Source organism: Neophocaena asiaeorientalis, unplaced genomic scaffold (genome assembly GCF_003031525.2).
Source record: "Neophocaena asiaeorientalis asiaeorientalis breed wild unplaced genomic scaffold, Neophocaena_asiaeorientalis_V1.1 scaffold154, whole genome shotgun sequence".
In the NCBI taxonomy this organism is placed as follows: Eukaryota; Metazoa; Chordata; class Mammalia; order Artiodactyla; family Phocoenidae; genus Neophocaena; species Neophocaena asiaeorientalis.
In genome coordinates this window covers 5,762,561-5,787,323 of record NW_020172982.1, presented here as the reverse complement: position 1 = coordinate 5,787,323, position 24,763 = coordinate 5,762,561, and the positions used below count along the sequence as shown (strand labels likewise).

The following is a 24,763-nucleotide window of genomic DNA, read 5'->3' as shown; positions in this document are numbered from 1 at the left end:
TGGATCATATTACTGTCTTCTCAGAACCGATTCATTTCCCGTTGCCTTCAGGACAGAAAGAAGTCCAATCTGCTTAGATGGGTCTCCAAACTCTTTTTTTTTTTACCAAAATATATTTGGCGTATTACATTGTGGAATGTCTATAACATGTTGCACTGGCACATTTATATATAGTAAGATAATTGCCATTGTAGGGACAATGAGCACCTCTGTTACGTCACATAGTTTTCTTTTCAGGGGCCCCAACTCTTTCAAGCTCTCACCTTTGTAGCCTCCTTGCCCCCCTCTTCTCCCCTGCACCTTCCTCCCAAATACACAACCTCTAAACCTAACCAGAACACTTGGTCTTTCCCTCCATGGTTCCTGCACTTTGCTCGCACGGGTGCCGCTACCTGAATATCCTTTCCCACCTATTCAGGCCCTTTCTAACCTTCAAGCCCAGTGTCTGTTCTCACTCTCCGTTATTTCTGCGGACAGAGCTCTCAGCGCCGATGAGTGCCTTGTGGTGTCCTGCCCGTCATGGTGAGATGTGTGCCTGTTTGCCCTCAGATCCCTTGCTTGCCCTTTCCTGGTGTGACTGACCTGACGGGGGAGATAAGAAGGATAACAAGCCTAGGGAATTGTGGGGTTTTTTGCTAAACTTTATGTGTTTACTCTCTTTATATTATATAATAACCTGCAAGAAAGTAACTGAGAAGGCTGGCTAGCAAAGGCAAATGAAAGGTGGAAGGCATATGAGATGCAAATTATTGGAGTTTGAAGTTACAAGTCAAAAAAACCCAAAAAAACCCCCCAAAACAGGGCTGTCCAGGTTCCTGAGTCTGGGGTCAGCCTTGGAAGGCCCTGAGGGAAGAGGGAAGCCACGTGTTCCTTTCTCACACTCAGACCATCTCTCTGATGGCAGATCGTCTCCTCTGGGGCTTCAGCTCCTACTAGGGAGGGCTTCTGAGCTGTCAGCTTCTGCGGGGTGGCCCTGTCCCCTGGGCTCCAGCACCGACACTTCTATGCTTTGTTCCTGTTGCTCAGGGACTTTCTGCAATGACTGAGTTCCTGGAGGGCTGCTGCTTCCCTGTTTGCCTTCACGTCTTTCCTTCTGTGTGATCAGTTCCCTGCATTATAGCCCTTCTGTTGAAATCCTTACGCTACTTTATATTTTCCTAGTTGAACCTTGACTGAAACAGCTGGCATTTGGTGGATAGTTGATGAGTCTGATTGCCTAAATTTTAAACTATCTTCTTTGGGGACATCTGTTTTTTGAGAGAGCCAGGGGTAGGTCCTATATCGGTTATATCTAGTACACAACAACATTTTGTACAGTTACCTGGGAAAGTAACCCATTACCTCAAAACTCAATGGTTTGAAACACTTGGCATTCATAGGTTCACGAGTCTGAGGGTTGGCTACTGGCTGGTCCTTTGAGTTCCGGCTGGGCCCACTCGTGCATCTGTGGTCAGCTGGGTGGTTCTGTGTATCTTGCCTGGGTGCTGTCCTATGTGTGGGGCTTGGCTGCTCTAGGCTGATCTAGGATGGCCTCGGCTGAGGCGTGAGTCAACACCACTCTGTGTTTCTCAGCCATGACAGGCTAGCCCAGGCATGTTCTCATGGCAGTTACAGAGGAGCAAAGCAAACACATAAACATAACAAGAACTTTTTCAAACCTCTAGATGGAACATACTTGCTAACATTCCATTGGCCAAAGCAAGTCACCTGAGCAAAGCCAAAATCAAAGGGGGCAGGCATATCGGCTGAACCTCTTTAGTAAGAGGAACTGCAAAGTTACGTGACAAAGGGTAGGGACAGGGAGGGCTGAAGATGTGACCGTGAACGCAGCGCAGTCAGTCTATATCAGGCTCCACAGGTTTGATGAGAGAGCCGAGACCAAAGAAGTAGAGAGATAGACGACATTAATGTATCGCCATAATAGTAACCCCTTTTAAATGAAAACTTTGCAATAAAATACACATTGTGTATTCGCTATCTTGTTCTGTAGAGTTCATTTGTACATAGTTACAGACCGAAGAACATAGACCAAGTAAAGAGCCATTTATAACTAACATATTAATAAACCAAGCTAAAGGGACTTTATTTATCCTTTAACCTTCAATTTGCATTAATTGGGAGCAGTCGTGGGAAATGGGGCCAACCTTACCTCAGGTCACATGGCTTAACAAAATGAACTGTTTCATGCCCAGAAATAAATGCCTTCCAAATATAAATATGAATCAGTTACAAAACAGAATATTTTGAGTACAAAATAACCACACTGTTAATATATTTATGTCCCAATTAAAAATGTGTAAGGAACACACATTCTGGGCTAAAGTTGTCCCAGGGAGTGATGCTCATTTTTGCTTTGAATCTTGTGTAAACAAACAGGGCAGCCTCCTTTGAGCCATGAGCAAATCCACGGCTCCCTATTTTCTAAAGAGAAGAAGAATTAAAAATGGGAATGTTTAAGTTGGGAAAGGTCTGGGGCTTGACCTTGCGGCTTTAAATTTCATGCCTTCCTCCATGACTAGGAAATCACTTTGAGTTTGTCTTCTTGGAGAACTCTAATTTGGTTTGTTCTTGGTTTGAGCCACACCATGAAAGAGATGCTGTCTGTCTGTATTATAGCAAAACTTGGAAACCACTTCAGTGGCACTGTTTTCCAGTTGTCTTCTCTGCTGTTTTAATCTTTACACCTGAGCGTGTTCTCAGTAATTCACAATGAAGCCCATGACATCCTACTGCCTGAGCGAGAATCCCAGTTAGCCTTTTCTCACTGGCTTTGGGCATAATTTTAAATCTTTCTCCGACTCTGAACAGTGGGGTTTCCTCATCTGAACAGTGGGGTTATTAATAATACCTACCTCATCTGATCATTGTGAGGATTAAATTAAGTGAAATTAGGTGAGAGAATTAGCATAACCCAACCCACAAAATGTGCTTAAGAAGTGGTATATATGAAACTGCTTATTGTTACTAATTATTATGTGAGAATGTTTAGGTTGTTGTCGCTGAGTCAGATTCATGTATATTCTTCAAAGTATGCATCAGAATTATACCTTCAAAAAATAAGTTGAGGTTCAATATTGTTTACATATAAGGCACTGTTTGTTTTTAGGTAGCGTCAAGGGTAGCGGTGCATGTCTATTCACATTTAAAAGCACAACATTTACAAACACAAGCTTCTTTCTGGCTTGTCAATTTAGTCTTTGAGAACGCTTTTATGGCTCACGGGCCCAGCCGCTCCGCGGCATGTGGGATCCTCCCGGACCGGGGCATGAACCCGTGTCCCCTGCATCGGCAGGCAGACTCTCAACCACTGCACCACCAGGGAAGCCCGTTTTTTGTTCTTTTTTTCATTGAAGTATAGTTGATTTACTATGTTGTGTTAGTTTCTGGTGTACAGCAAAGTGATTCAGTTATATTTTTTCATATTTTTTTCATTATAGGTTATTACAAGATATTGAATATAGTTCCCTGTGCTATACATTAGGACCTTGTTGTTTATTTGTATATAGTAGTGTGTATCTGTTAATCCCAAACTCTTAATTTATCCCTCCCCCTCCCCACCCTTCCCCCTTTGGTAACGGTAAGTTTGTTTTCTATGTTTCTACGTCTGTGAGTCTGTTTTGTACCTATGCTCCTTAAATATATTGGTTTTCAGCCTTAAAATATTAAAGCTTCCTACGTTCTTGCAAACACTACAGTGATACTGACAACTTGGGATTTCACTATTTACGACAAAAGCAAGAGGAGAGAGACTTTGAAGGAAACAAATACAACCTCAAAGTCTTCCTTAATGTTGTCTGAAAAGGGAGGAAAATTAATAATAAGCAGATCAATTTTTAACACATATGTTTTACCTTTCAATACGCTGACTGTCCACTCTGCATGGAACCATAGTAGAGAAGACAGAGCAGCATCTCGAGAAGCTCAGAGTGGAGTTGCAGAGAAAATTTGCACATGCACACCTACATATGCGCACACACACACGTAACCAGCACACAGTTTAATGGCATGACAGGTGCTTTCGTGGTGTTAGGTGGAAAGGTGGTGACTGAGTTGAGACTTACTGCAGTCAGCACGGTCAGTTCCCACACGTGATGTTGAGAGTCCAAGTGTGGAACGGTAGATACACATATGTAGGTTCATATCATATAGGTGGATGAAAAACACACAAGCACTGTTCATTGTCCTGGATACTCATCTTGTATGTAAATGTTTTAAAAAAATGTACTGGCAAGATACAAATTCATGGTCTGGCCTTGGAATGGGTTGTCAAGGAGATTATACCTATGCTCTATTTTATTTAAAAAAGAAAAAGAAAAGAGGGGCTTCCCTGGTGGCGCAGTGGTTAAGAATCCGCCTGCCAATGCAGGGGGCACGGGTTCGAGGCCTGGTCCGAGAAGACCCCACAGGCCACGGAGCAACTAAGCCCATGCGCCACAACTACTGAGCCTGTGTTCTAGAGCCCGTGAGCCACAACTACTGAAGCCTGTGTGCCACAACTACTGAAGCCTGCGCGCCTAGAGCCTGTGCTCTGCAACAAGAGAAGCCACCACGATGAGAAGCCTGCGCCCCGCAACAAAGAGTAGCCCCCGCTCACTGCAACTAGAGAAAGCCCGCGTGCAGCAGCGAAGACCCAGTGCAGCCAAAAATTAAATAAATGAATAAATAAATTTATAAAAAAAAAAAAAAAGAGCAGATGGGACAAAATGTTGTCAGTGGTCCATTCTGGGCAGAGGGGACCCAGACATTTGTCCTGCCGACCTGTGCTTCCCTATGATCTCTAAGTTTCCCACAAGAACAACTACAACTGTGGGCCCACAGCCATGGAAAAAGCAGCCCCTCGCTTGCTGGGCAGACAGACACTTGGAGACGTCGTCTGCCGCAGGAACAGATGCCCTGGTTTCTCCTTCATCTGTTTACACCTGGGGGAAGAGTCCCCAACATCACCGCACTTGACACCATCTAGACAGCTCCGTAGCTTCCTCTCGGGTCCCCCATCCTGACGTCTCACAGGGGCACAGCCCCGGCTGAGATTTGCTGGGACCTATCCTGGGAACCATCCTCTGACACCCAGCTGGACCCTTTTTAGCACAAAAGTTCTAAATTGTTAGATTCACATTTGCCTTTTAGTCCTCTTCCGAGGCTGGGAATCCAAAACCCCGGAGTCCTGTGCAGAAAAGTAGGTTCTTGGGATCCACAAACATTGTCTCATGCCTATAATGTGTTATTACAATCCTTGTGTTAAAGTCCCTTTCTCTGAAACCAGCTCCCCTTTGGAATGAGATTTTATCTAAGTCTGTTTGCATGTATTCAAAATCAGAGACAGCTCTGAAACCAGACCCCATTTAAACATAGAAAGAAGAGCAGTGGTGAATTAAGCAAATGTTGGGGGAGTTTTAAAAAAAAAAAACACACATCTATTTATCTTCTTGTGTTTCCTTTTTTCCAGATCTGCGTTTTCCCTCCCATTGGCCGTCCTGCGTGGGTACCAAGTTCCACACGGGATTTCATGGATTGTCAGGTCAGATGTTGGGCTTGACTTGGCTGTTTGCAGATTCGTGATTTTATGATCGCCACTTTTCAGCATTATGGGAAGGATCTTCTGGTTTATGGCATTGCTGCGGTTGTTATTTAAGACGGTTTTGAACTCTGTAGGTGTTCAGGAGGAATATACAGCATTCGATGGGTTGAAAACAAACATAATGGAGAGAAGGACGCTTCAAATTCATTTGGGGGGAAAAGGAGTAATAATTGGACAGAGAGAGAAAGGAGCCCATTTTTCATCTGTTATGTGGAAAAATGCTTGATGGAGGACCACAGTCCTCTCCGATCTCTCTTTTCCTTGAGCGCTAAAGAAAGCAAAAGGATCAGCTCACCCTTGGTCAGAGCAAGTCAGGTAGGGCATGTGCACCTGTGCAGGGAAGACCCCCTTCCATTACTGACAAGCCCATACAACTTCCCTCCAGTCCCCAGATGTTTGGAAATATCAGGCAGCCTGTTCAGTTTGGAACACTAGGATGTCATTTGGAGCCCAGTTTGTTTACATTATTATAACAACAGTTGCAGTTTGTCTCTGCAGTTAGGGTTGTGTCAGCACTTTCCTATCTGTGTTTATTATTTTTAGCAGTTTAAAAGCTAACCAGGAAAAATGGCTTTCTGGCGGCGAGGTGACATTCCGGCTGGGCCAGGGTCTGTGGCGTCTATAGATGCACTGGCTGGCTGTGGAGTCGGGCCTTTTGAATGCTGCCTTTGTGCTTCCATCGCCAGGGCCTCTGGCCTATTGTCCAGCCGCCTCAGTTGAGGTGGCACTATCTGATTGTAACCGGTACTAATATTACAGTGTTCGGTGCCCAGACCCTCCCCAGGGGCCCCAGTCTGGCGGCCTCTGTCTCCCAGCTCTCTCTCCAGGGGACCAATCCCAGCTCTCATATCAGAAACGCTATTTGTAATTTATAGAAGGTTCCAGGGAAAAGGATCGGTGAGGATCGGCTAGCCCTGCAGTTCTCTAACTTTTTTATTTTTTTATTTTTTACAAAGAACCCTTTACCCAAATGCAATCTTCCAGTGAGACGCAATTTGTAAGACCTGGAAAAGTACAGCTGTTCTCTTTGAAGGAGAGAACCCCAGTTTTCAGCCTCCACTCCACCCACCCCCAATCAAGGTAGCTTCTCAGGTCCCCTCCCCCAACCAAGAAACCTACGACTCCTCAGAATACTTGCACACTGTTTTCACAGGGCGAGCCCCTCAATTTACAGAGAAGGAAACTAAGAGGTGATTTTATAGATGCTTAAAACATGAGACATTAGGCACTAAAAAAGTACACTGCATTCATCCATTTTTATTTAGTTCTAAAAAAGGCACAGCTAATCTACCGTAATAGCAATCAAAATAGTGGTTACTCTGGGGAGAGACCAGATTGACTGGGCAGGGACACAGGGAATTTTTCTGGGGTGATGCAAATGTATGTCTTAGAAGTGTGGGTTACATGGCATTTGTCATAACTCGTCTCCTTTTTGCTATACATAAATTATACCTCTGTTAAAAAATAAAAAGAAGGAAAATAAAGCAAAAAAAAATTAGCTGTTTTGTGAATGAAAATACTGAGAGCTTCCTGAAATACTGAAAATACCGATGGTCTTTCTTAAAGCTATGTGCACTCTTTATTGAGTGGAATCTGTGGTCATTATGCAAAGCTGCAGAAGACAAGAGACCACGCTGCTTTTCCAATTATTGAACTTTCTTTGTTCAATAGTTACCAAAACCAGAAAAAAAAAAATCTCAGAGAATATCAGACAACAGAACCCCTGAATACCTTCTGGGGTCTTCTAGCCAGTAATGCAGCTAAAGGATGATGTATGGGATTCCTGGCGGTGGAAATCCCGAGTACAATACTTGATTCATGCATTACTTTGACATGTACTGTTGGTAATGCTCAGGAAATTGTTCATAATTTTTTAACCTTTGCTCCTTCATCTGAATGCTTTTTCGGGACCTGTGAAATACAAGATTGCTTTTTCTATATCTTATCAGAGTTGAACTTCTGGTGACAGGTTGGAATTCAGGCCTTTAGTGACACCTCTATCCTTGCAATAAATCATCTGGACCCTTTAAAAAAGACTTTTTTCCCCCAGAAATACTTGGAGCCAAGCCTACTAGAATTCTTCTATTTGTGTGTTTTAGAAGTCCGGCAGTAACATGGAAGGTCATTATTTGGGTTGAAATGCTGCTAAGGCCCTAAGCCCGGGAAGATAGGACCCTGTGGCCAACTTGCCCTTTAGAGCCTCATGAGGAGAGGGCTGAGAAGAACAAGGAGAATGCTTTGGAAAAGGAAGTGATGATAGTGTTGGGGGATAGTAAGAGAGGGCAAGTGAGGGTCTCGTGAAGCAAGGGCAGAAAGGATTTAAAGATATCGTTGTCCCTCCGTATCTGGGGGGAGTAGTTCCAGGACCCCACATAGACCAAATGCTCAAGACCCTCAAGTGCATAAAACGGTGTAGTACAGTCAGCCCTCCTTATCCGTGGGTTCTGCGTCCACGGATTCAACCAACCCCGGATTGTACCCGAATGTTCCAGCCTCTGAGGCTGTGTGACTTTTCTTCAAGAAGAACAAACTGCCACTTTAGTGATTTCCCAACAAAGGGCCAAGATCTCTTTCATTCACAAAATGGATCCACATGACCAAAAATTTAGTTCACTAATGAAGCAATGGCAAAACAGAATCATTTGTAAAAGGAACATTTTTTTTTTAAACCCACACATAGTGCACTCTGCCTGCACGGACACACAAATGTCCTCATCAAATCAAATTTAATTCAGCAAGGTTTATATCCACCCAATTTAGTTTAATGTGCATAAGAGCAGAAGTGAAATTGCAAGGTGGAAGAGTTTGAACAGAATTTGCTTTTTTGCAATTCAATGCCCATTTGAAAGGAATTGTTTCTTCAAGTCATTTATTGAGTCAACTTATCCAAATGGCAAGTACCAAGAAGAATTGTAGGACTTCTCCATTCCAGGGACTTGGAGCAAGTGATTCTCCCGGGCCCAATGTTCTTGAAATGTACGCGTGTGTCTATGTGTGTGTGCATTCATCTACAGGTCAAGGAGCGTTTGGAAAGTGCAATGTGTGTGTAGTCAGATTTCAGTTATTTGTGAGAATGAGAGTAAAACATGAATAAGTGAAGTCCAATCAATGGATATATTTTCCTGTTGACTTTTAAAAATTAGCAACCTGGGCGTTTTTAACCCCTGAACTGCTTATGAGGTCTGTGAACAAGTGGGAGTATATCCTGATTTGAGTTTTATCTCCTTCTTTCTCCCTCAACTATGTTTTCTGTTGGTGCTGTTGGGCTAATAACAACTAAAACACTGGATGAAAGAAAAATAGCAAACGCCTTAATGTGCATATTATTATTATTCTCAATTTCCAGACAAGGAAACTGAGGGTAAAGGTTGAGGAGCAATGCCTGAAGATTTTGCTGTCATAGTGGCAGGGTTGGGCTTGAACTCAGATCTTTCTGTCTGTGAGCCGCTGTCTTAGGAAGAGAAGCAGTGGATTGAAACTAATCATCATATTACACTGGCTGGAGCAGAAATATACCTAAATTTGTGGAGAGAATAAACTACTATTTTGGGCCTGCCCATAGCAGGAAATCTTAATAACAGTGACAAACACACAAAATTTTATTTTTTCTCCAGGGCTATTGGGGGTGGTTCTCTTATCATCAGGGACTCAGGTATGTTCTATCTTTCTGTATTTCTATTCTTAAGCATATGACTTTATCTTCAAGGTTCCTTCCTAGGTCAAGATGACTGCTGGAGCTCCAGCCCTCACACATAAATTCTAGGCAGCAGGAAAGATGGGAAGAAGGGGGCAAAGGCACCCATTTCCAACATACACATATATATATGACTGGAAACCAGGGAAAGGCATTTAGCTAAACTTCTAGGAAACAGGATCCAGATAAACAAAACAGTCTCGTGTTGTTTTCATATGCAGAAAATTGGCTGGAAATTTAATGATGCGGTCTATTGACAATAGATAAATAATGCATAAACAAATATATGCAGGCATACACACAACACAAACAACATAAAACTTTTCTAGGGCTCCATACCACCAACTGCAATAATTTTTAAACTTTGGCATCACTAAACAAAGAAAAGGGAAAAATTAAAAGGAGCTAAATTATAAACTTTTAAAGGAACAAGAGGTGAAGGCATTGTAAACATAACTAAGAAGTTATCCTAAGAAGCCAAGCTAGAGGAAGTAGGAAAGTCAGGGTGGAAAGAAAAAAAAACAGTTTTTCTTTCCCTCTTCTCTCTCTCTTTCTCCCTTCCTTCCTTCCTTTCCTCCCTTCCTTCCTTCCTTCTTTCCTTCCTTCCTTCCTTCCTTCCCTCTCTCTCTCTCTCATTCTCTTTCTTTCCTTCTCTCACTCTCTCTTGCACTCTCTTTTTCTTCTTTAACTTTAGGAGGGGTAGAATCATGCATTTGGTAACCATACATTCATAGACTTTTCATTATGAGCTCCCAAATGTGAAAGAAGTTCAACTCCAAGCCATCACCACATCGCTTTTGTTCAGCCAATGAGCAGCAGGTAACATCTGGCCATTTGTGAATGACAAAATCAAAGTCTGTCTGTGGTGCTGGTAGGATGGAGCCAGGCCCCCGGCATGGCTGTTTTGGAACTCCTCACATCCGTGGTACACGGTACCGCCACATATACAAACACATCTTGCCTATGTAACCCACAGGGCTGGGCAAAAATGACCGAGTTTGTCAGTACAACTTTCTTGGTACTGTGTGTTTGACATCTTTGGCTGCAAGGCAAAATGAGTTTTCATTTTAGCTTTTTAAATCATCTGAATAAGCAGAACTTGATTTTCTGATTTAACCCTCCCTGATGGCATTGTGCAGAGCTAGCCTGAGTCCTGTTTCTCCCACCGCACACTGGAGAGGGGTGGGTCGGCGGGGGCCCCGGCTGTCTGTTCTTCCCTGCATCTTCTCAGGAAGCCTGTCGAGGCAAGCGTTGTAATTTGTGCTGTAACGTCCTGGACACAGTCTCATATTAAAAAGTAAATGCCTATACACTTAACATAGTAAAAGAACAAAAACATGCATGGGAAAAACACGCCGACTGTAAAATAGTGGCTACTTGGCAAAGAGAGGGGAGGGAGAGGAGAGAGAGATGGACAAAGGTCAGGGCGTTTTCTTACATTTTATTTCTTATAAAGAGACAGATGAAACCAATAGAGCAAATCAGAATGGTGGACGATGTGTATCTGTAATATTGTTCTTTACACCCTTTAAAAAAATTTATTTTATATTGGAGTATAGTTGATGAACAATGTTATGTTAGTTTCAGGTGTACAGCAAAGTGATTCAGTTATACATACACATGTATCTATTCTTTTTCAAATTCTTTTCCCCTTGAGGTTATTACAGAATATTGAGTAGAGGTCCCTGTGCCATACAGTAGGTCCTTGCTGGCTATCTATTTTAAGTATAGTACTGTGTATACGCCAATCCTATACTCCTAATTTATCCCTCCTCCCCACCTTTCCCCTTTGATAACCATAAGTTTGTTTTCTATGCTGTAAGTCTGTGTCTGTTTCATAGGTAAGTTCATTTGTATCATTCTTTAGATTTCACATATAAGTGCTATCATATGATATTTGTCTCTCTCTAGTCTGGCTAATGGCATTATTTCATTCTTCTTAATGGCTGAGTAGTATTCCATTTTATATATATGTGTGTGTGTAATATTCCATTGTATATATGTGTGAATGTGTGCACTGTTTTGTAATTTTTAAAACTTTTTCTTTTTTTTTTAGGCTATAGACATTAACATTTTATTTATTTTTAACATCTTTATTGTAGTATAATTGCTTTACAATGGTGTGTTAGTTTCTGCTGTATGACAAAGTGAATCAGCTATACATATACATATACATATATCCCCATATCTCCTCCTTCTTGTGTCTCCCTCCCACCTTCCCTATCCCACCCCTCTAGGTGCGAAATTTTTTGTTCTAGTTCTGTGAAAAATGCCATTGGTAGTTTGATAGGGATTGCATTGAAACTGTAGATTAGTTTGGGTAGTATCGTCATTTTCACAATGTTAATTCTTCCAATCCGAGAACATGGTATATCTCTCCATCTGTTTGTATCATCCTTAATTTCTTTCATCAGTGCCTTTTAGTTTTCTGCCTACAGGTCTTTTGTCTCCTTAGGTAGGCTTATTCCTAGATATTTTATTCTTTTTGTTGCAATCGTAAATGGGAGTGTTTTCTTAATTTCAGTTTCAGATTTTTCATCATTAGTGTATAGGAATGCAAGAGATTTCTGTGCATTAATTTTGTATCCTGCTACTTTACCAAATTCATTGATTAGCTCTAGTAGTTTTCTGGTAGCATCTTTAGGATTCTCTATGTATAGTATCATGTCATCTGCAAACAGTGACAGTTTTACGTCTTCTTTTCTGATTTGGATTCCTTTTATTTCTTTTTCTTCTCTGATTGCTGTGGCTAAAACTTCCAAAATTATGTTGAATAATAGTGGTGAGAGTGGGCAACCTTGTCTTGTTCCTGATCTTAGTGGAAATGCTTTCAGTTTTTCACCATTGAGGACGATGTTGACTGTGGATTTGTCATATATGACCCTTATGTTGAGGAAAGTTCCCTCTATGCCTACTTTCTGCAGGGTTTATATCATAAATCGGTGTTGAATTTTGTCAAAAGCTTTCTCTGCATCGCTTGAGATGATCATATGGTTTTTCTCCTTCAATTTGTTAATATGGTGTATCAAATTGATAGATTTGCCTATATTGAAGAATCCTTCCATTCCTGGGTTAAACCCCACTTGATCATGGTGTATGATCCTTTTAATGTGCTGTTGGATTCTGTTTGCTAGTATTTTGTTGAGGATTTTTGCATCTATGTTCATCAGTGATATTGGCCTGTAGTTTTCTTTCTTTGTGACATCTTTGTCTGGTTTTGGTGTCAGGGTGATGGTGACCTTGTAGAATGAGTTTGGTAGTGTTCCTCCCTCTGCTATATTTTGAAAGAGTTTGAGAAGGATAGATGTTAGCTCTTCTCTAAATGTTTGATAGAATTCGCCTGTGAAGCCATCTGGTCCTAGGCTTTTGTGTGTTGGAAGATTTTTAATCACAGTTTCAATTTCAGTGCGTTTGATGGGTCTGTTTATATTATCTATTTCTTCCTGGTTCAGTCTAGGAAGGTTGTGCTTTTCTAAGAATTTTGTCCATTTCTTCCAGGTTGTCCATTTTATTGACATATAGTTGCTTGTAGTGATCTCTCATGATCCTTTGTATTTCTCCAGTGTCAGTTGTTACTTCTCCTTTTTCATTTCTAATTCTATTGATTCGAGTCTTCTCCCTGTTTTTTCTTGATGAGTCTGGCTAATGGTTTATCAATTTTGTTTATCTCCTCAAAGAAGGAATTTTAAAACTAAAAAGCTTTTAGTTTTATTGATCTTTGCTATCGTTACCTTCATTTCCTTTCTATTTATTTCTGATCTGATCTTTATGATTTCTTTCCTTCTGCTAACTTCGGGGTTTTTTTGTTCTTCTTTCACTAATTGCTTTAGGTGTAAGGTTAGGTTGTTTATTTGTGATGTTTCTTGTTTCTTGATGTAAAATTGTATTGCTATAAACTTCCCTCTTAGAACTGTTTTACTGCATCCCATAGGTTTTGGGTCGTTGTGTTTTCATTGTCATTTGTTCTTAGGTATTTTTTTATTTCCTCTTTGATTTCTGCAGTGATATCTTGGTTATTTAGTAGTGTATTGCTTAGCCTCCACGTGTTTGTATTTTTTTTCTGGTAGACTGCCTATTTCATCTTCATTTGTTAGGTCTGGTGGGTTTTTACCTTGCTCCTTCATCTGCTGTGTGTTTCTCTGTCATCTCATTTTGCTTAACTTACTGTGTTTGGGGTCTCCTTTTTGCAGGCTCCATGTTTGTAATTCCCATTGTTTTTGGTGTCTGCCCCCCCCACCCCGCTAAGGTTGGTTTAGTGGGTTGTGTAGGCTTCCTGGTGGAGGGGACTGGTGCCTGTGTTTTGGTGGGTGAGGCTGGATCTTGTCTTTCTGGTGGGCAGGACCAAGTCCGGTGGAGTGTTTTGGGGTGTCTGTGACCTTATTATGATTTTAGGCAGCCTCTCTGCTTATGGGTGGGGTTTTGTTCCTGTCTTGCTCATTGTTTGGCATGGGGTGTCCAGCACTGGAGCTTGCTCATCGTTGAGTGGAGCTGGGTCTTAGCGTTGAGATGGATATCCCTGGGAGAGCTTTCGCCATTTGATATTACATGGACCCAGGAGGTCTCTGGTGGACCAATGTCCTGAACTCGGCTCTCCCACCTCAGAGGCTCAGGCTTGACACCCAGCTGGAGCACCAAAACCCTGTCAGCCACACGGCTCAGAAGAAAAGGGAGACAAAAAAGAAAGAAAGAAGGAAAAAAATAAAATAAGATAATTAAAATAAAGAATAATTATTAAAATTTAAAAAGTAACAAAAAAAAGAAAGAAAGAAGAGAGCAACCAACTGAAAAAACAAATCCACCAATGATAACAAGCACTAAAAGTTATAGCAAAAAAAAAAAAAAACACGGACAGACGGAACCCTAGGACAAATGGTAAAAGCAAAGCTATACAGACAAAATCACACAAAGAAGCATACACTTACACACTCACACAAAGAGAAAAAGGGAAGATATATGTATTTTTTTTAAAAAAAGGAAGAGAGCAACCAAATCAATAAACAAATCTACCAATGATAATAAACTCTAAATACTAAACTAAGATAAACATAAAACCAGAAACAACTTAGATGCAGAAAGCAAACCCCAAGTCTACAGTTGCTCCCATAGTCCACGGCCTCTATTTTGGGTTGATTCATTGTCTATTCAGATATTCCAGGGATGCAGGGTACCTCAAGTTGATTGTGGACATTTAATCTGCTGCTCCTGAGGCTGCTGGGAGAAGTTTCCCTTTCTCTTCTTTGTTAGCACAGCTCCGGGGGTTCAGCCTCATTTTCTGTTAATTTCTGAGGTTAAGAGACATTTACCAACCAAAAGAGACCTTTAGTTTTCTAGTTTAAGCTTGGCCTCAGTTCGTTTGTATCTTGGATCTGTGGGCTACTAATTATGGCCATTTTACTAAATGGTATGGTTCATATTTTTATTTAATATGTTGTTAATGAAAAGAAACTGTTTTCTTCATTAAAATTCAAAGAGAGTAGGAATTGAGGGATAAAAAATTAGCCCATATGCAGTCTTCCATATGCATATTATGTTTCATAATAAAAAGGAGTTAGAATGGAAGAATTAACTGTAAGAAGATGGGAAAATGATATCTAGTAGCAACTAGCAACAGAATTCCTCTAAGGAAGGAACTGTATTTACTTGGGAAAATACCTTGACCAATATGCTTGGAGATAGAAAAATAAATCTCCAGGGGATCTGGATGAGAGTGGAACTGTTTTGCTAGAGGTGAGAGGAAGTTTGGTCCATTGCTCCAGAGAGAGAAGGGAGATGGAGACAGAGATGGAGGAGATGGAGATGGAGGTGGAGATGGAGGTAAAGGTGGAGGTAGAGGTTGTGGGGTGAATGAATGAATGACCAATAGTGGACAAAGGGCCAGAGAGATGACAGAAGCTGCAAGGTAGTGAAGTGACTCCTTCTCTATGACCCCTCAGATCCTGCGTAAAGAAACTGAAATGTTTGGTGGTGATAGATCTGTTATAGAAAGAATCTACTTTTGACTCAGGTCATGGGGTGAAGCTGAGGCGGTTCAGGTGGCCACAGAGGTCTGAGGTGGCTGGGGGGATTGTAGAAATCTTGCAGAATGGGGGTTCAGTCCAAGGTGGAAGGAGGCGGAGGTAGGTCTTTTCTCTACATATGTTGCATATTATGGTGGCTTGGAGTAGCGCATCTCAAGTTTTAATGATCATACTGTCAACTGGGAATCTTGTTAAAAACACTGATTCTGAATCAAGACATCTGGGGCAGGGTCTGGGATTCTGTATTCCTAACAAAGCTCCTGGGGGAAGCCCGTGATGCTGCTCAACAGACCACACTTGGAGTAGCAAAGTGGCTCCAGGACCAGATTTCCCAGGTTCAAATCTAGTTTTGCCACGTATTTACTGTGCGACTGAGAGGAAATTCTTTCACTTGCTTTTGCCCGTTTTCTCAACCATGACATGGAGGCAATACCTCCTAGGGTTGCTGTGAAGATTAAATGAGTTAATGTATGTAAAATGCCTAGAACAGTGAGTAACTGACAGACAAAGGAGCTATATCAGGGTTAACTTCAGCTGCAGTTATTGTTGTTGGTATTATTATTATTACTATTATTATTTACTTACTTGGAAATGAAACCTATCCTACGAAGAGCTGAGAATTTCTTAAGACTCAGTCTGTTGTAGCACCACAAGCTTGGACTTTAATTATGAGACAAAGGTGGGTTCAAATCCCACCTCCATGACCTGGATCATTCACTCCCTTCTGCCCTTGCAGTGAGTTAGTTTAAATTCCAAAACTTGCTGAGAAGTTACCTAGGCATGCGTGCTAATTTTTTTCCCTAAAACTTGAGACTACGTAAGAGTGCATTTCGTTGGGACTCGAAGGCCTACATTACCATCCAGGGAATTCCTCTTTTCGGCATTGCATTTTCTAGATACCTCTATTATCGTTGTGTTATGTTGTAAATACCTGGTTAGGTGCCCATTCCCCCTCCCCATTCAGTTGAGCCTGGCTGGGGCACAGGTTGGAAATAATCTTCTTCTCACCCCTCCACCCACTACCCCGCCGGCACCTGGCGTGGAGTTTGGCACACGGCATGCGCGAACTCTCAATTAATATGGCGAAAAATCACCTGCCTGTAGTCAAGAGAGGCAGAAAAATCATGCGTTTAAAAAAATCATATATTCATTTCATTTTGACTTTCACTTAGTCCACTTCATCATTTTTTTAGAATTTACCTACACCAAGGAATTTATTATCAGCATCAAATACATGGTGGTACACATACTTACTTACTTGGATTGATAAACAATGTATGTTTATCAGTGGAAGGATGGAAGGATCCATAAATGTTTGTGTTTGCTGTGAATATAAATTAATTTTTTCATACTTATCAGATATGGAATGAGAGAGATATCTTCCACTTAAAGCAAACCTTACACAGGAGCGTTTGTATTTACAGAATAAATTGAAGAGCAAATATTTATTTAGCAAAATTCTTCTTTGCATAAGGTTTCAAGATAGCTGTTTTATGTAACTAGTCACTGAATAAACTTAGATGTGTTTCGCACCCAACATCATCAGCCATCCAGCTGGGGTGTCAAAGGGGCTCATTCGTAGAGATATTCTAGGAACAAAGGAGCTAAATATACATTTGACAGAACCGCTAGATAGTAACTTGATCCACTACCAGATTCTAAAGTGGTTTGGTGATAGGCTCTCAGACTTAATTTCTAAATCCTCCTACTTAGGGAATTTCTACAGCTGGTACTATGACTTCTGGAGTATTCTAGCAGAAGTTCTCAAGAGAATCCAACCCTACTTCTGTTCAGCTATTGGTTTCTGGTCACCCAGATTATAGAATGCTGGAGATGGAAGATTTCCTGGAGATCGAAGATTTCTTAGAGATGGACTCTTTTGCTTCTGAAAGTATGGATATGGTCAGTCCCACGGACACCACCCACGAGCTTGTTGGAAATGGAGAATTGCAGGGCTCTCTCTAGACCTAGTAAATCAGAATCCGCACTTTGACAAACTCCCCACGAGATTCTTATACACAGTGAAATGGGAGAAGGCTGAGTCCATCCTCAATGCCCTCACACCCCACATGGCTAGCTGCGTTGAATGACTGTTGTTGTCCCCGCCCTAAGAACGTTCAGAAACAAAACAGAGTCATTAACAGCTCCTGTCTTGGTTAGGGGAGCAGTTGCCGTTTTAAAGGTCAGAAATGCTATTCCCAAGACCAAAGAAAGAACAGGATCCAAAAAATTTGTTTAGGAATGTCAGTCGCCTGGGGCCCGAGTTTGTTAGAACAAGTCAGCTTGTTAAGGAAAACCTGGTGGTCACTTTATCTGTGGGCCACCCAACACTCATCAAAATGAATGGATTTCATTTTATGGAAATTTTGGACACCAATAGCACTGCTTTTAAAAGATTTGGGGGGAGTAAGAAGTGGCGTGAATGGGCATGAATGTAGTGCTCACGAGGAAAATACAGTAACAGCTAAATTCACTCATGAGTCCCACATCCATACTCGGGAGTGACGCATTAAACAGCACACAGAGAGTGCTTGCATTGCAAAAGGCGGCAGGATATTAGGAAGAGGAAATGGAGCTGATGGCTTTGATCTTTTCTGCAACAGGTTCTATGCAGGACTCTGTAATAAAATGAACATGAGAATATACCCACATTTTGTTCAGACCAAGAAGGGTCAAGCTCCTATAATAAGAAGTGTCTTTCAGTAGAATGTTCTAGATGAATCAAATCCTTGATAACAACGATGGAAAAGAAAAAATTAACAATAATATTCCTTTGCTCCTGGGCAACACGGATTTGGCCCAAAAGTTCGTTCGGGTTTTTCCTGAAGATGTTACAGAAAACCCGAATGAATATTTTGGCCAGCCCAATACTCTAAAGCAATTAGCTTTCAGTTCAAAAGGAAAATCTGAGGAGAGATTCTGATGTCCCCAAGATCTGAAGACCCAAAGAGGAAAGCTGCGTTCCAGAAGCTCCAGGCAAAAAAAAAGGAGCTTCAAGAGTTGCTCTAAAAGACTTTACACATTTAATTACCCCTAGGAAGGGTCACAAGACAGAGGTGGGAGCTGGACCTGGCCCAAAGCAAATACAATAAACTCTTTGTTATTTAGTGCATGTAGATTAGATTAACAAAAAATGATACTTAACCCATTTACCTACTTTTCCCAAGAACTTTTTCAAATCCTTTGTTTGAACCTATGGAAACTATGGTTTTGATTTGAAAAGATAAAAGGGTTTAAGCTTCTAATACTGGTTTATTATCCTGGCTAACTGATTAAGGGAACCAAGTGAAATACATACTTACACCATTGTTTCTATCTAAGTCAGTATTTTACAAAAGCTCATTTTTTTCTCCAAATTCACCTCTAGATTTTTACTGTATAAATGCTTTAAAATATATTCATAGTTATCATTTCCCGTGAACTTCTGAGATCTATTTTGTTTTTACCGCTCTTATGCTGTAACCCAGTGCTGTCCATTAAAAATAGAAAGGGAGCCACAAATGCAAGCACATGTGTAACTTGAAGTTTTCCAGGAACCACATTAAAAGAGAAAAACAAGTGAAATTTATTCTAATATTAAGTTTCACGTAACTCAATATCCAAAATGTCATTCTCACAAATAACCAATATAAAAATCATGGGGATATTTTACATTCTCTTTTCCATGCTGAGTCTTTGAAATGCTTGTGCATTGCACACTTATAGTACATCTCCCTTCAGACTAGCCACATGTCAAGTGCTCAGTAACCACACATGGCTAGTGGCTTAGGAGAACCTGAAGAAAACCAAGGACTTCCTCCTAGAAAAATTCTCACCAGTACACATCCCCCATAAACTTTCAAGGGATTCATGAACTCCTTGAAACTACCTTGGACTTCCTGTCATAAAGTAATCCCAAGTTGCCATAATTCCATCACTAATCTCACAATTTTTCGTAATGTTGACCATTGGGGGGTTATATAAATTATTTAAAGAGAACATTTTAAATCATTTCTGTAGATGAAAAATGTGTCATTTTCCAAAAGATAACTGTAACAAAAGTATTTAACTATTTTTATTATTTTTGTAATGAAAGTACAGTTGATTTACAATGTTTCAGGTGTACAGCAAAGTGATTCTGTTTCATATATATGTATGTATGTGTGTGTGTGTGTGTGTGTGTGTATATATATTCTTTTTTGGATTCTTTTCCATTAAAGGTTATTACAAGATATTGAATATACTTCCCTGTGCTATACAGCAGGTCCTCGTTGGTTACCTATTTTATATATAGTAGTGTGTGTCTGTTAACCCCAAACTCCTAATTTATCCCTCCCGCAACGTTTCCCCTTTGGTAACCAGAAGTTTGTTTTCTATGTCTGTGAGTCTCCTTCTGTTTTGTAAATAAGTTCATTTGTATCATTGAAAAATATTTAACTATTAATTTGTTTTCATGGTTCATCCACTGACCTACCTCCTAAATTCATCCCTCCTAACATGCACACCACTTAGGGCTGGGGGAACAGATGAAGAACTTGCTCTAAGCCTTGTCTGATACGGCGCAGGAGTGGAAGGGAGTCTCTGGAGACCCAGTGCTAGGTCACTATAGCAACAGAACTGGTTGAGCTATCAGGTCTGTACAGCGGGACGGGGATTGGAGGCATACAGCTGCTCAGGGTCATTCACTGTGGCATGGTTCATGGACAATACAGTGGTGGGGATTTTCTTCCTTCTACTGATAAATTTGCTTCCCTGCCTCTTGCCAGGAGATAGATCTTGAGCTCTGCCCTCTTGGGAGAAATGGGGCTGGGAAGGTGAGGGCAGGAGAGCTGGGGTGTTGACTCAAATGAGGTCTGCTCTAGGCTTAAAGACATGGGCCTTTGCTCTCGCCATCTTTGCTGGCTTCCTCCAGTCCCAGTCCACTGGGTGAGGCCCCGTGGACAGAGGGGAAAGGCAGCCCATAACTGGTCAGATGACCTTCCTGCAGCGTTGACCTCAACTCCAGGCTGCAAATTCAAATGCCAGCAAAAGCTGGGCAGGTAACTTAAACGAGTCACTTCTTAAGGAACTGGAAATGTGAACTTTTTAAAAAATAAATTTATTTATTCTATTTTATTAATTTTACTTTTGGCTGCGTTGGGTCTTTGTTGCTGTGCGTGGGCTCTTCTCTAGTTGTGGCGAGCGGGGGCTATTCCTCGTTGTGGTGCGCGGGCTTCTCATTGCGGTGGCTTCTCTTGTTGTGGAGCACAGGCTCTAGGCGCGTGGGCTCAGTAGTTGTGGCTCGCGGGCTCTAGAGCGCAGGCTCAGTAGTTGTGGCTCATGAGCTTAGCTGCTCCTCGGCATGTGGGATCTTCCCAGACCAGGGCTCGAACCCGTGTCCCCTGCATTGGCAGGCGGATTCTTAACCACTGCGCCACCAGGGAAACCTCCAGAAATTTGAACTTTTGAGTGAAATGCCCTGTTCTTTCAAATGCTGACTCCTTTATTGGTGGTGTTGTTGTTGTAATTTTATTTAACACTGTATCTACTAATCAGAACACTGATGCAGGGTGGACTAGGCCAGCAAGATGCCACCTGAGTCTTCAGCCAAAACATCAGTGGTGGTTCTCCATCAGGAACTGCCTCCGTGCATTTTGTTGATCTCACAGTGGGCTGGGTGCTGGGATGCCACTAGCCTTGGGAACCTCAATACAAGGGGCAGTTCTGCACCCAAATATCTGTCCTGCCCCAAATGCTGTAATGCCCCAGCTGAGAAACACTGAAAGAGTAGTGGGACTTCTCTAGTTCCCCATAGGGTATCCAAGTTCAACTCGGGTTTGGGGCCAAGGCCCTCTTTGGTAGCGAGGAAAAAAATGTATTTTCCAGGAGCATCTATTTCCTTTGGGTTGCAAACAGGTGTGATGGGCACAGTAGGTTTCAAGGATTGGAGGTTCTGACCACCTTTGGCTTCTCTCACATTTCTGCAAAGCTTTGCAAAAAGACTTTAGAGACAGATTTTCTTTCCCCTTTTCTGGCTTTTGTATGATTCCACTCTTCAGAGTTTTCACTTTTTTGTTTAAGATGACTTTCAAACAGTGGGACCCCGAGGAAATAACTTGATTCAAGGTTTACAGCTAAGAAAAGGTCTGGGTTGCCAAAATCCCATTATAGTTCAGCTGAACTCTTTATTCACTCGTTTCCCCCAGAAGGAGTTATGCTACAGCTATGACCTCCTGAGAGGGATACATCTTCACTATTCCTTGGTTGAACAAATTGAGTTTCCACTAATTCTCTGTCCCACACGCACTCCAGTTCAGCTGAAGTGTTTGTTGGGTTTTGTTCAGTGATGATCTCCTTTCCTGACCCAAAGAGGGTCTCTACGATCCATTGTCTGAGATTCGTATGAATGATGGAGCCTCATCTAGGCTTCTGGTGGTCTCTCATCTATCTATTTATAACTTTTTAGTGAGTATCACATGCATATGCTAAAGTATGTAAGACTTGATGACTTTTTAAAATAGATATCACCCATGTCACCACCACTCAGAAGAGGACACAGAACTTTTCCACACCCCAGAGGGCTCTCTTATGCCTCTTCTGCCCCCGCATCGGAACCACAGGATTTACCTGTGGTTCTGATGGGGGGGGTATTTACCACTATTCTGATTTCCATCATCATTGGTTCATTTTTTTACCTGTCCTTCCACTTCCTATATGTGAAATTACATAAATACTCTTTTGTATTCGACACCTTTTGCTGAATTGAGACATTCACGCATATTGGTGCGGTTATCAGTATTTTATTCTTTTTATCGCTGAGTAGCATTGATTATGTGAATGTACTACAGTTTGTTTATTCATTCTGTTGGTAGACGTTTGGGTCGTTTCTGGTTTGGAGCTGTCTTTTGGAGAGCATCTGCATTTCTCTTGGATATATACCAGGGAGTAGAAATGCTGGTTCATAGGGTAGGTGTATGCTTAACTCTTTTAGGAACTTTCAAACAGCTTCCCAAAGTGGTTGTATAAACTTCCAGAGCCACCAGCAGAGCATAAGACTTCTAGTTGCTCCGGTCCTCTCCAACACTTGATAATGTCGGTCTTTTTAATTTTAGTAATTCTGGTGGGTGTGTAGTGATATCTCATTGTGGCCTTGATGTACACTGTCACCTACAATAAGCGAGTCAAAAAGATCATTAAAGTTCATGAAGAAGCTTTTAAAGTCTTGGCTCAGTCAACTACACATGCAATAGTTATTAACCCTTTTCAGGAATCCGGATTATTCCTCCTTCCTGATGGTGCGATCATTCTAGCTTTCTCAAAGGTGAAAATTCCTCAGCCACACCCCTAGTGCAGTATCCCCAGGGTACGGCCCTGATACGCGGTGTACACCCAGCATCGCCACCATAAGCACCCAGCGATGAGTTTGCCTGTTCCGTAAGTACGCAACGCACATTTATGGAGCACTTACTTTGTTGCAAGCACTGTGCTGGGCATTGAGGAGGCAACGGGGACCAAGGCACAGTCCTTCTCTTGACAGGCTCACAGTCTAGAGAGGGAGACAACGTGAGCAGACGAGTGTCATGCAGTCTGAGTGCTTTGAGAAATGTGTACGTTCAGGGGGCTGTGAAGCCCAGAGTAAAGGTGCTTGGAGAGATCAAGGAAAGTCTTGCCAGGAAGAGTGATAACCGAAGCGAGGGTTTCAGAAAGCAGAGGGAGGGCACCCCAGGCAAGGCGGCTGCAATGCAGAGGCGTGGAGGTGAGCCGCTGGACGGGTTACCAGCACTGCCAGGGCAGCTGGAGCGTAAGGCTTGTGCAGGAGATGCAGCCAGGACGTCTGCAGGGCCAGATCATGCAGGGTGCACTTAGGCGAAGGTGTATGTTACAGAGTCTCAGCCTAGAGAATCTCCTTCTTGGTTTACCCACAAGCAAAAAGAATCAAGACTTCCCTTTGGCTGTTGTCTCTGAGTTTGGACTTCTGCTCACCTTTTGAAGTTAAATTGCATGATGGTCAATGGCTTTCTACCTTCTTATCTGGACCCGAACACATTTTCTATTAAACAATTTGCAAACAACGTGCACTTTCTCATAGATGGTAGCCTGAGAGTTTTATTTTCCCCACTAGGTTTTTTTTTTTCCTTATGTGCCATCCAGACCCACATCCCTCGCCCGTGCAATAGCCCTGAATGTGGCATACACCCACTTTCAGTTTTCTTGCAGAATGGAGTTCTCTTCTCAGTGTTAATATCTTTCCTTCTGATTGGAGGAGACAGACATTTACATTCCTGATCAAGCATCTTCTCTTCTAAGCCAAGTCCGTCCTAATCATATGCAAAACCTTCTCCCTCCAGCACAGCCAAGGAGGCCATGGGGTATCAGAATGACTTCCTTCCACTGTATTAAACGAACTCTCATGTAACGTGTCCCTCCCCATTTTCCAGGCGGTATTCAAACCACGTGACACATAGCAATTCACTTACTCCTCACTCCCACCCAAGAGCTGGACAGTATCATCTCCGTGGATACATGGGGAACTGAGGCAGCAAGGGGGGTGGGAACTTGTTCAAGTCACAGACAAGATGTGACCCACAGATTCATTCTTGTCAACACGGTACCATGCTGCTGCTGCTTCCTGGTGAAATCTCCAGGAGAAACTCAGAGAAAAAAAAGTTCACTCAGCAAACATTTATTGAGCAACTGCCTGGTGGGTGAGTCAGCAACACCTCTGCCCCAGGAACTCTTTGCCTATTTGACGAGACAGGAAAAAAAATGTTTTCGATGCATTGTGAACCCAGGGAGGGAAAGAGGGAACTAACTAAGCCTGGGGACAGGAGGGAATGGCTTGGGCTTCAAAGACAGGCTCAGCCCTTGTGGGAAGGCGTGAACAGAAGGGGCGACTGTCAGAGGCCAGAGAGGGAAAGGGCTTTGGAAGGGTCACGTGTGCTGGGGGTGAGAGATGTGAGGTGTACAGGTGAAGGTGAGTATGGGAGACGGGACAGGGGGAGAAGCAGCTCTGGGGGCTAGATCGGAGGGTCTCCTTTGCAGGCTGGAGATCAGAGCTCATCTGGTAGCCAGTGGGAAGCCATTGAGGGTGTTACATAGAGGGCAGAGGTGACGGACCACCTTCACTGTTGTAACCCAGGAGAGGATGCAATCTCATCGTGTGGGCATTTGGAATCTAGGAGTACCAGGTGGCTTGGCAATAAAATGTGGAGTCTGAACTACAACATGCAGAGGGGGGACATGCAAGGGAAGGGGACAGACAGGGAAGAGCAAAAGGGGAGGAAGGGCTTCCCTGGTGGCGCAGTGGTTGAGAGTCCGCCTGCCGATGCAGGGGACACGGGTTCGTGCCCCGGTCCGGGAAGATCCCACATGCCGCGGAGTGGCTGGGCCCGTGAGCCATGGCCGCTGAGCCTGCGCGTCTGGAGCCTGAGCTCCACAACGGGAGAGGCCACAGCAGTGAGAGGCCCGGGGACCACCAAAAAAAAAAAAAAAAAAGGGGGGGGGGAAGAAGAAAGG

At 42.4% G+C, this 24,763-nt stretch overlaps 1 protein-coding gene across 2 annotated transcripts in view; it reads left to right on the top strand.

Moving 5' to 3' along the window:
- THRB (thyroid hormone receptor beta) overlaps nucleotides 1-24,763 on the top strand; it is a 307,753-nt gene that overhangs the window by 90,032 nt on the left and 192,958 nt on the right. For both annotated transcript variants that reach the window (XM_024742055.1, XM_024742054.1), the window contains exon 2: nucleotides 5,447-5,518. The gene's annotated coding sequence lies outside the window, so the exon portion shown is untranslated. The remainder of the gene's footprint in view (nucleotides 1-5,446; nucleotides 5,519-24,763) is intronic.